Genomic DNA, 10,254 nt, shown 5'->3' with positions numbered 1-10,254 from the left:
GTGAATTTTTTAGTAGAGTGCCCTCTTCTGTTCATCCAACCTCAATTTCTTCTGATTATATACATTTGTTGGGTAATGCCTGACGATTAGCTTTTTTATATTAAGTGTCTAACACTAAGCTTTTGACTGAAGAAGCCTCCACTTCAAAGACATCCATTTCAAACAAATGCATTGCCAGCTACAGGACTAGACAAACAGCCAGGCTGCCCCACCCATGGAGTTCTGTTTCTGTTTTTAAGAAAGCTCTGGAAGATCTAAATAACTGTTGGACTATTTTCTTTTCCCTTCCAGTGCTTTAATTCCTGTTTTTATGTTTTAAATTCACCAATAAAGAGTAAAACTGTGAAACCCTAGGCAGCTCCCCCCAACCCCAATAAAGGCAGAATCCCAGCTCTCTTTACTTGCAGCCTCACTGTGTGGCCCTGGGCTGGCCATGCGCCTTCTAAGACTTCTAAGGAGTAAATTTTATTTTTTCTAAGTTCCCCGATGGCTGTTGCTGAGGCACATATTGTAATCATAATAAGGACCACAAGCACCAGCCAAGCTGTAACATTGCCTCCAATCAGGAGAATGACTGGGGGGTAGCTACCAGAAGTAATGTGCGCCCAGATGAGTTCCTAAGGCATTTCTGGCCTGTAGTATCACTATCAGTAGGTTGAGACTGGCACACAACCACATGGAGTAGTATCTTTGTTATACTTGATATAACAAAGTGGTGTATTAAGCACCACTACCTACCTGACTGCTCTTTTTGAGGGTTTTAACATCTCTATTTCTGCCAGTAGAGTTCTGTCATACCCTCTTCTCAACATTAGCCTTTGCCAACAGAGGGGAGCCACCAGTGAGTTCCTTTGTGATACTGGCATTTTTTTTACCAGTACATTCCTAATGGCCTGTACACCTTCCAGGCCTGTCTGTAGAAAACAAACATCTGATGGATTTTCTGGTGTTATGCAGAATATCTGCTCCAACATGCATATGCCCTTGAGTCTTTTGTTCCCTTTATCCACAAAATACCATAGTAATTCAGACAGATTTCATTCAACTTGGTCCATTGCTTTTTACATGTGTCTAGAAGTCATCTAATGCTTACTATCATCTGGGAGTCCTTGCCACATTCCTAAATTCAGTATCTTAGGAAAGTGATCCTATGTCAATAACTTTTTTCCTTATCTATTTTTATGCCTGCATCCATTGATCAAGTACCCTCAGAGCCTGGTTCCACATGGATACTGAATTCATGAGATGTAAGTCAACCCTGGAAGGACACACCTTAGATCAGATAACTCTTCCAACCAAGGCAAATTCTGAAAGGGCTAACTGCTAAAGGCTATTTGCTGACAGCAGTCCCAGACACTAAGGCAATAAATCTGTATCAAAATGTTCAACACAAAAAAGATATGCACTATTTACTCTACCAAAACTAAATAACATTTTAGAGACTTTATTTCCTTCGCAAGAAATTAACTAACCAAAAGTATTTGTTATGGTAAACGTTAACTTTCATTTGTGCTCCCATCTACTGTTTTAGATGATGTTTAACTTCTTAATATGAAACATTCCAATTTATTTTCACTTCAATGAAATTATCTGGTGCTTTTCTTTTATAAAGAATTATTTGAAAGTATTTAAACTGGTTTCCCTTGCTTGCTTAATAAAAACTAAAAGAATTGACCAAATACCTTAATAGACACCTTACTGAAGATATACAGTTGACAAATAAGAGTATGAAAAGATATTCCACATATCATATGTCATCAAGAAAATGGAAAGTAGAATAGCAATGAGATACCATTACACAACTATTAGAACAGTCAAAATCTAGACTACTGACAACACCACATGCTAACAAGGCTGTGGAGCAACAAGAACTCTCCATTATTATTGGGAATACAAAATGCCATGGCTACTTTGGAAGACAGACTGGCAGTGTCCTACAAAATGATACTCTTACCATATGATATGGCTATGCAAGGCAGTTGTGCTCGTTGGTATTTACCCTTGGTATTTACCCAAAGCAGTTATAAAGTTATGACCCTATAAAAATCTGAATGTGGATGTTTATAGCATCTTTATTACTAATGACTAAAACTTGGAGGCAACCAAGATGCTCTTCATTAGGTGAATGAATAAACTGATTTACCCAAACAATAACTATTATTCAGCACTAAAAAGAGATAAGCTCAAAAACCATGAGAAGACGTGAGAAAACTTAAATGCATATCACCAAGTGAAAGAAGCCAATCTGAAAAGCCTATATACTGTAAGATTCCAACTAAATGGCATTCAGGCAAAGTCAAAACTATGGGGAGAATAAAAAGATCAGCGGTTCCTAAGGGTTGCAGAGGAGGAGAGCAAAATAGGTGGAGCACCAAGAATTTTTAGGGCACTGAAATACTCTGTATGATTTAATTAATTATATTGTATTGTTTTAAATCCTATATATCTTATTAAGAAACATGTATTTCTATGTTTATTGCCTGCTGAAACATGTCATATGTTATAGGTTCCAGAATTTTCTGTCTTGATGGCTGTTTCATATTATAGTCCATGTGGATTATCTGTGTTCTTTAAGGCTTTGTAAAGCTTTTCCATTCTTTCCATTAGTATGCATCTTAGGTAATAACCTGCACTATGTTCAATCTTCCCTATTACTCCTGTCATTTTATCACCGCCTAATAAATTCCCCAGTCAAAATCTTCACCAACTGATTGTGACTTTTTTTTTTTACAGTAAATGACCAAAAAGGTGCACCATAAACAGATAGTGTTGCCATGATTTTTTAATTCTAATCCCACTGTAGTTTCTATGAATGCTAAAGACAGATTAAAAATATTTAGATCCTTTAGATCTGAGCTATACATTAGATGTAAGCTAGTCCAGTGGTAACATTTTACAGTAGACATTTTTTTTATATATAAATGGAAAGGAATGCAGACATAAGATGCCGATGCTCTTTGCCCTGTCTGCCATAAGTGAAACTGAAACTTGTTAAACTAGCATAGGCTTTGGAATTTTTGTTACATCAATTTCATATGCACCATTTCATGGACAAGTACATTGTGACCTGGATTATAACAAGGAGTTCATTTGACACTTGGCCCCCATTTATTCTCATCCTGATAAGAGAGCCACAATCATAGTTTTGCATCCCAGATTATCAATGTCAAATTGAACTGTGTTCACAATTCTCAAATATGGTTGAATATTTTCCTTTCCTTTGGGCACAGTTAATTGACTAGATGTCCATGTGTCCCTTTGGGGGAATGACTGGGAAATCATTACCATGTATACTTTCTAATGTGCCCTGGTTATTTATTCTCTTAGGGACTCATCCTCTTCTTCAATCAACAGTTTCCAGGACTGAAAAGTCCAAGCGTAAACTGGAAACTGGAAAGGAAATTTGACTCCAGTCTTCCTGATCATCCACCAGGAATCCTTTTGGCTCTAAAATTAAACAATTTTCTTATTGAGAGCCTATGTGTATTGCCCCTGGGAAGCTAGGTTTTAGTAATCATCTCTAGAGCTCTCCATGGATTAGGATTCCTGAATCTCAAACTTTACAAGTGTTTACACCATAATTTTGAAAGTTAAAGATGTCTGCCATCTAATGTTTCCAAACCACACCATGCTCTCTGTCATCAGCGAGCCCTGTTTTATAATGTCATCTCCTACCTTTAGCCCAGACCAACGTAACAGTGACAATTGAGCTTAATGATGCTAATGAACTTCTTACCAATACGTTCCTTACTATTTTGCTAAAGAGTGAACTTTAAACTCCTCAAGAAAATATGGTAAACTAGTAAATTTTCTGGCCTTGTGCACACTTACCTCTCTGATCCTTTTTATCCCTCCCTTCACTTTTTCCAAAATTCCAAGAGTCCAATTGCCAACCTAGTGACCTATTTTCACTATTTCTCAGAATATTTACCAGAGTATTAAATTCTAGGCTATTATAGAACACAAAATATATTTCCAATTGAGTAATGTAAAAAATATGTATTTGTCCTATGTTTTTTTTCCCCTCTATCTCATTTTGAAACAGTTTTATTTGTTTGATTTTTTGTTGTTTGGTTTTTTTAATGTAGGGAAAAAAATTACTTTTTCCTTAACAAAAACATATCGTCATACCCCATACGTTTTCTTACCAAAAACACACTGTACTTTCCTTGCAAAGATGTTTCCCTTATTATTTCTAATAGGTTTAATTACATACATTAATTAGAATTCCTAATCCTTAGAATTCTTAATTCCTACTGAAAACTAAGTAGTAAGCACTTGTGAACTATATTACACTAGCATTCTGTGGTTTGGAAAATTTATAAATGCATTTCACAATTTCTAGAACTGTATTCTTGCTCATAATAAATTTTTCAATGTGGCTAAACATGTTTACTAATACACCAAAGTATCTTCAGTCCTTGTTATAAAAGGAAACCAAAAGTGAATAAACTTATTGTGGTATCTAAATGGGGTATCTCTGGATCAGATAGGGGCCCCCAAAGGTGGGGGATGATTAGGTGAAAGCTGGTGGCAGGAGGTGAAAGCATTCACCTGAGGCTGAAAAAATGAGAAGTTTACTGAATATACTGCAAGGGAACACCGGGCAAGACAGCAGAGGAGAGGCTGTCTGCCCTAAGGCAGTGGGTGGGGCTTTTTTTTAAAGTGGGCGGGGGGGGGGGGAGATGAGGAGCCATGGCAACATATAGAATCGTCCCTTTTTCAGTTTCTGTGCCTGGTTGAAAGTAGCCCATTGGTCAGTTAGGGCCTAAGGATATTTTGAGGTAGGTCGCCTGATGGGCCAGTCTGTATTCATCCAGGGGGTCCCGTGGCCCGTTCTGCATTCCATAGCTCAAGCCTATTTGCCTAAAAGCGGTCTCTACACCTATGTTTAGTAATTAATGCTTCAGTATTTTATTTAATTTGGGAATGATCTAGTCAATGAATATCCATCAATTAATTTATATCTGTATGACTTTAAGAAATTATTTCCAAAATATTTTGGAAACTGCTTTTAAGTAGATATACCATAAAGTGTAATTGTTTTAAAGTTCACATATCTTTTATCTTTTATCTTATATTTACATCTATTTAATTTACTTGTTCTTAAAAATTATGTTTAAATTACTCATGAAAGTTTCATGAGACATTTGACAGTTAATCATCATCTTAAGTTATCTTTCTTGCTGACAAACTCTGTAACAGAGACACTATGAGCTTATTTGACATTTAGTAAACCTAAGCAGAATAAAAGCTGTATGTCTGCATTATATTTAATATTGACAACTCTAAAGATAAGACTTAATTAAAATAAACAAACAAGCTTTTCCCTGCGTCATCCCCAAATATATCTTAGATCCATGTAAACTTGAGAAACAATTGGATAAGTTTCTATGTTTCTGAAAGTATACTTGACTTACATAAATGCTTTATTTTCTTTAAGTCAATTAACAGATCTCTTTACAATATCTATCAAATTAATTTTGGCAATACCATCCAGAGGTGTAAAAAAAAAAAATCACATGTTTATAACACACATATTAGATGTAAATAAACATACAGACTAACAGAAACAGATTTTACAGCTTTCGGTTTAAAATTTTAGTCATGAGACAGGTAAAATAACGCAAAACTCACAAGTTTATAAAAGAACAGTTGGATCCAAATTGTGCTTCTGGTAGATGGAATAAGTTTACCTGTTTAAATGGCTTAAACTTTTTACTAATATTTGTGAAGATGACTTTCAAGGTTTCTCATTTGCAAAGTTTTAAAATAGATTTTCCCTTTCCGCACCCCCCCTTCTGATAAATTATCCCCCTGAAGTTTCCATTTCAAAGAGAGAGCCCTCAGATCTCAGAGAAGTCAATTAGAACATTTACATCTCAAAGGCATAGAGAAAGAATGTAAGTTTCACCTTTTGTTTCCTGAGTCCAGAGTTTTTACGAAACTACATGCCCTTTGACATGAATAGGGGAGGTTTGGGGATTGGTAAAAAGGGTAGATGGACTTTCTCCGTTCTCTGTAAATTTGTGAGATAAATTCAAGTTGTCCTCAATTTGTGGGGCCGTTTTTAATTCCTCAAAGAGCTGGGTGGCAACCTGAATGATATCAAGGTACCGACCCAACCATCCAACTACATTATTTTCTATTCTTTGTATCAGCAAGAAGATTTTAACCAAGATAGAAATCAAAAGATCTTCATGTTCTAGGTTTAGAGCTATTTGTCTTTGGAAAGTTTTTCTTCCGCTCTGGGTACATAGTTTCATTTTAGGTTGGGTGGGGGGGAGGTCTTTAAAAAGTTCCTCTGAGACTGAATATCACTTTCCAATTTGACCAACTATTGACCGTAGAGCTATTTAAAAAACAAACAAAAAACACAACTTTCAAATGTTTTGTTACATTGGAAAAATCTCTTCAGCTTGGATAAATATTTCTGACAGTACTGAATGACCTCATGGAATCAAGAGGCATCTCCAAACAGGGAGCAGAAGATACTACACTCTTAAGATCCAGAGGCACTCCCAAAGATAGCCAAAAGAAATATTTAGACAATTCCCTTGAGAGCTGACAATAGTAGGTAGAATCCCAGCCACAAATAGAATGCAACTCACATTTCTGTTCAGCTATATTTTTGGGCCCAGAACCCAACGGCTGAGCTGCCTGCATACACAGGAACCAACAGCAAACTGCATGGCCCAAGCAGGCAGAAAGCCAAGCCAAGCCAAATTCTCAGGACACAAAATGAAACAAACAAGATGGAAATAGCTGTCTCTGGGAGAGAAAGGATCAACAACCAATGGATACCTCAAATCCAAATTCAGTTTAGATTTGGAAAGGAAGGGACAACATGAAATGTCACCTTCCTTTCTCAACTGGGCACCACAGAGATCCCGGAGGGCTGATCCTGGTAAAAATCCTCACCCTTTGCTGGCTTCTGCCAGTGTTCCAGGATCACATCTGCACCTTTCAGGGCATGTGGGTTTAAAGTAAAGAGTGTAACCCCAGTATCTACCAGAATGTGGCAAAGTTTTCCATTAATTTTAACGCCTTTAAAGTATTCAACTTAATTGGTACCCACCAATTCTGCAGCTTTGGCATAGGAGATTCCCGTTAGCAATAGATTTATTATTCCTTTTATAAGATATCTTTATAACGACAGACACCCTGATGGTTTTTAATACTCCAACTTATACATATTTAGATTTGGGTTTTGATGGTCTAAATAGTCTAGGTTTGTCTTATTTTCCCAAGTTCCCTAATGGTTTATTCTGTAGACTAAATTTGAGGGCTTTCTGAGCCCCCCAACAGCTGTTATCCATTACAGACTTCCAATTTAACTACCCCAGAAACTTGTAGGAACCCAGACCTTTCTGTAAAGTTTAATAAACCCCAGAACCTTTCCTGGACACCAGAATCTTTCTCAAAACTTTAATAAACCCTGGAACCTTTCAAGGACCCAGAGCCTTTTTAAACAAATACATATTTTAAAATTAAGTTTGGATCAGAGCTCTACATGCAAGGAAATGAAACCCAAATCCGAGAGTGACTTACCCACAGTCCTAGGTACTGACGACTGGAACACTGAACTCAAAGAGTTCAGCAGGTGCCTTACCTGTGTGTCTTGTTGTACCATAGAACGTTGGCAGTTAGCTTTGGATCACATTCCTTGTCACCAAAACTGTTAAGGAATGATAAAAGAAAACAATTAGGTGACATAAATGCTTCATAAAGCAGACAGTCTCCTTTCAGAGAACCACAAAATGGAGCTACTGGTTTGAAAACTAGTCCCTGCACACAGAGGACAAGCAGAGACACAGAAAGAGGCAAACCACTCCACATGGGTAGGTGGCAGGTTAATAAGCAAGGGAACTGATGCATGAGGCTTGTCTTCATTGGCTGCAAGATGAATATATTTCCATACCTACCCACCAGAATCTTAAAAGCTATATAGGGGTCTTAATAGGGTTCAAACACATATTCAGTCCAGGTAATCTCAACAACAACCTTCTCTCTCAAGGCTATGTCCTTGAAACAGCTCCTAGTGTGGGAAAGGTGGGCAGAATGTACATTCCAAAAGCAGGGAAGGAGGTTCTGCTTGTTCAGGTCCAACTCATGGGTCAACTGGTTGTCACATCCTCTCAATGAGCTCCTCCAACAGGGGCAAACGGCAGGACATTTGTGTGTGTTTAAATAAAGGATAAAGAACAAGTTAGAAACAAATAGAAAAAATCTGATTGGCTGGTGCCACATCATCAACCTCATCTGAGGTGAGAAAGCCCAGAGGTAGCTTGGCAATTAGGGATTGGCTGACTAGATATTCAGTGCTTTAGTCTAGTATAATGTTTGTAGGGACACAAAAGTTATCAAGGTTTCAGTTGTTTTCATGACACCAGGAAATGAGTGGCTCCATCATGGAGCTAGAAATTTTTTTGAAACTTGCAAGTACCATTTTTCTCAGAACTCACAAAATCCAGAGAGATTTTATCTTTGTGCACATTCCCTTCTACTCCTATTCCACTTCAGCTTACCTCCAGTAAAGTTTTAATAATTTCAACATAATTGCATTCTAGGAGTTATCAGTGTTCTATCTACATTAGTGGTGATATTCGCTTTGCCATCTGCCCTATGGGTGATTCAGTTTCCATTTAAGAGTCTACATCCTCTGGGGCACCCGGGTGGCTCAGTCGGTTAAATGTCTGTCTTCAGCTCAGGTCATGTGGGATCTAGCCCCACATCAGGCTCTCTGTTCAGCAGAAAGCCTGCTTCTCCCTCTGCCTGCTGCTCCACCTGCTTGTTCTCACTCTGTCAAATAAATAAAATCTTAAAAAAAAAAAAAAAAAAAAGTCTACATCCTTGGACTAATCCTGATCAAAAAAAAAAAAAAAAAAAAAAAAAAAAAGTCATACATTGTATCTCCTAGAAAGCACATGTAGAAATTCTAAAATTTGCAAGAAGAAATTTTATTGAGAACACCTTAACAAAGGAAGATTGAACAGAGGGAGAATCTAAACTCCAATGAAGTTGCAACAGAGGAGTCAGCTGATCCTATAAGGAGTTCTGGAGCTGTCATGGCTTTTCATAATTTTTCCATATCAAGCAAAGGATGCAGGCCTCTGTGGTTCTGCATTCATTTGATGGAATCTGACCAAATGAAGGACATACTTTTGGATGAGGCAGGGTTTTGTTTTGTTTTTTCTTCCTGCTGAAGATAATTCCTAGAGACTCATCTGTGAACCACCAGAAACCAACACTTCCAGCCGCTACAAGAATCTGTTTCTCATTCCTGAAAGCATGTACTATAGCATCCACTCCTGTGTTGACCAAACTGAACTTGATCTCATAGGAGTTTCTGAAATTTACAGAAATGAATTTCATAAATATCTACCTGGGAAACAAGAGGAGAAAGAATTCATTCCTGGAACTTGATCCCCATCTTTCAAGGATAGGTCTATGTGCATTTACCCCCGCAATTATAAGTTCATGCTCATTTATAGCATTCTCAGTTTCCTTCAGGTATGTCATAATGTTATTAAAGAAAGCTCAGATGAAAGCTTTATGGTGTTATAATTTTTTGGTACAGACCAAAGGTGAGGCATTATAAATTAAACAGATATAAGTTTTGGGAAAAGACCCACGCAGAATCGGGTACTAGTACACTAGTTGAAGTTGTAGAACTGAGATGATTCACAGTTATTGCAAAGTTTTATCTGATACACAAGTTAAATTAAAAAAGGAGTGACTAATAATTTATTCCATTTGATTAATACAATTGGTTGACAGTATCAGTAAAGGTATATTTCTGAAGACTTTGTTAATGTTGGAAGTAGTGCAAAAAATAATATCACCACCCTCAGGGCAACCAGCCTACAAAACAGGCATCAATGATCTTCACCTTCTGTTACACCCTTGTATAGTATCATCTCACGCTGAGTAGGATAGATATAACCCATAGGAATTGCAGAAAAGATGGTGTGTGACTTCCAACGCTAGATCATAAAAGGCATTGCACCATGAATCATTTGCTTTGGGAGAAGCAAAATGACACTCAAGCAACAATACAAAGTCCACATGGCAAGGAGAGACCTCCTGCCAACAGACACGTGACTATGCCAAATTGGAAGTGCATTCTCTTCCTTAGTTACGTCTCCAGATGACTTCAGCCAATCTAATTGGAGACAGTGAATCGAACCATCAAACCGCTTAGCTAGGATGCTCTGAAGGTTTTCAACCACAGAAACTCTGAGATAATAAATG

The sequence above is a fragment of the Ursus maritimus genome, unplaced genomic scaffold (assembly GCF_017311325.1).
Source record: "Ursus maritimus isolate PB19 unplaced genomic scaffold, ASM1731132v1 scaffold_10, whole genome shotgun sequence".
In the NCBI taxonomy this organism is placed as follows: domain Eukaryota; kingdom Metazoa; phylum Chordata; class Mammalia; order Carnivora; family Ursidae; genus Ursus; species Ursus maritimus.
Note: the sequence above shows the minus strand (reverse complement) of the source record.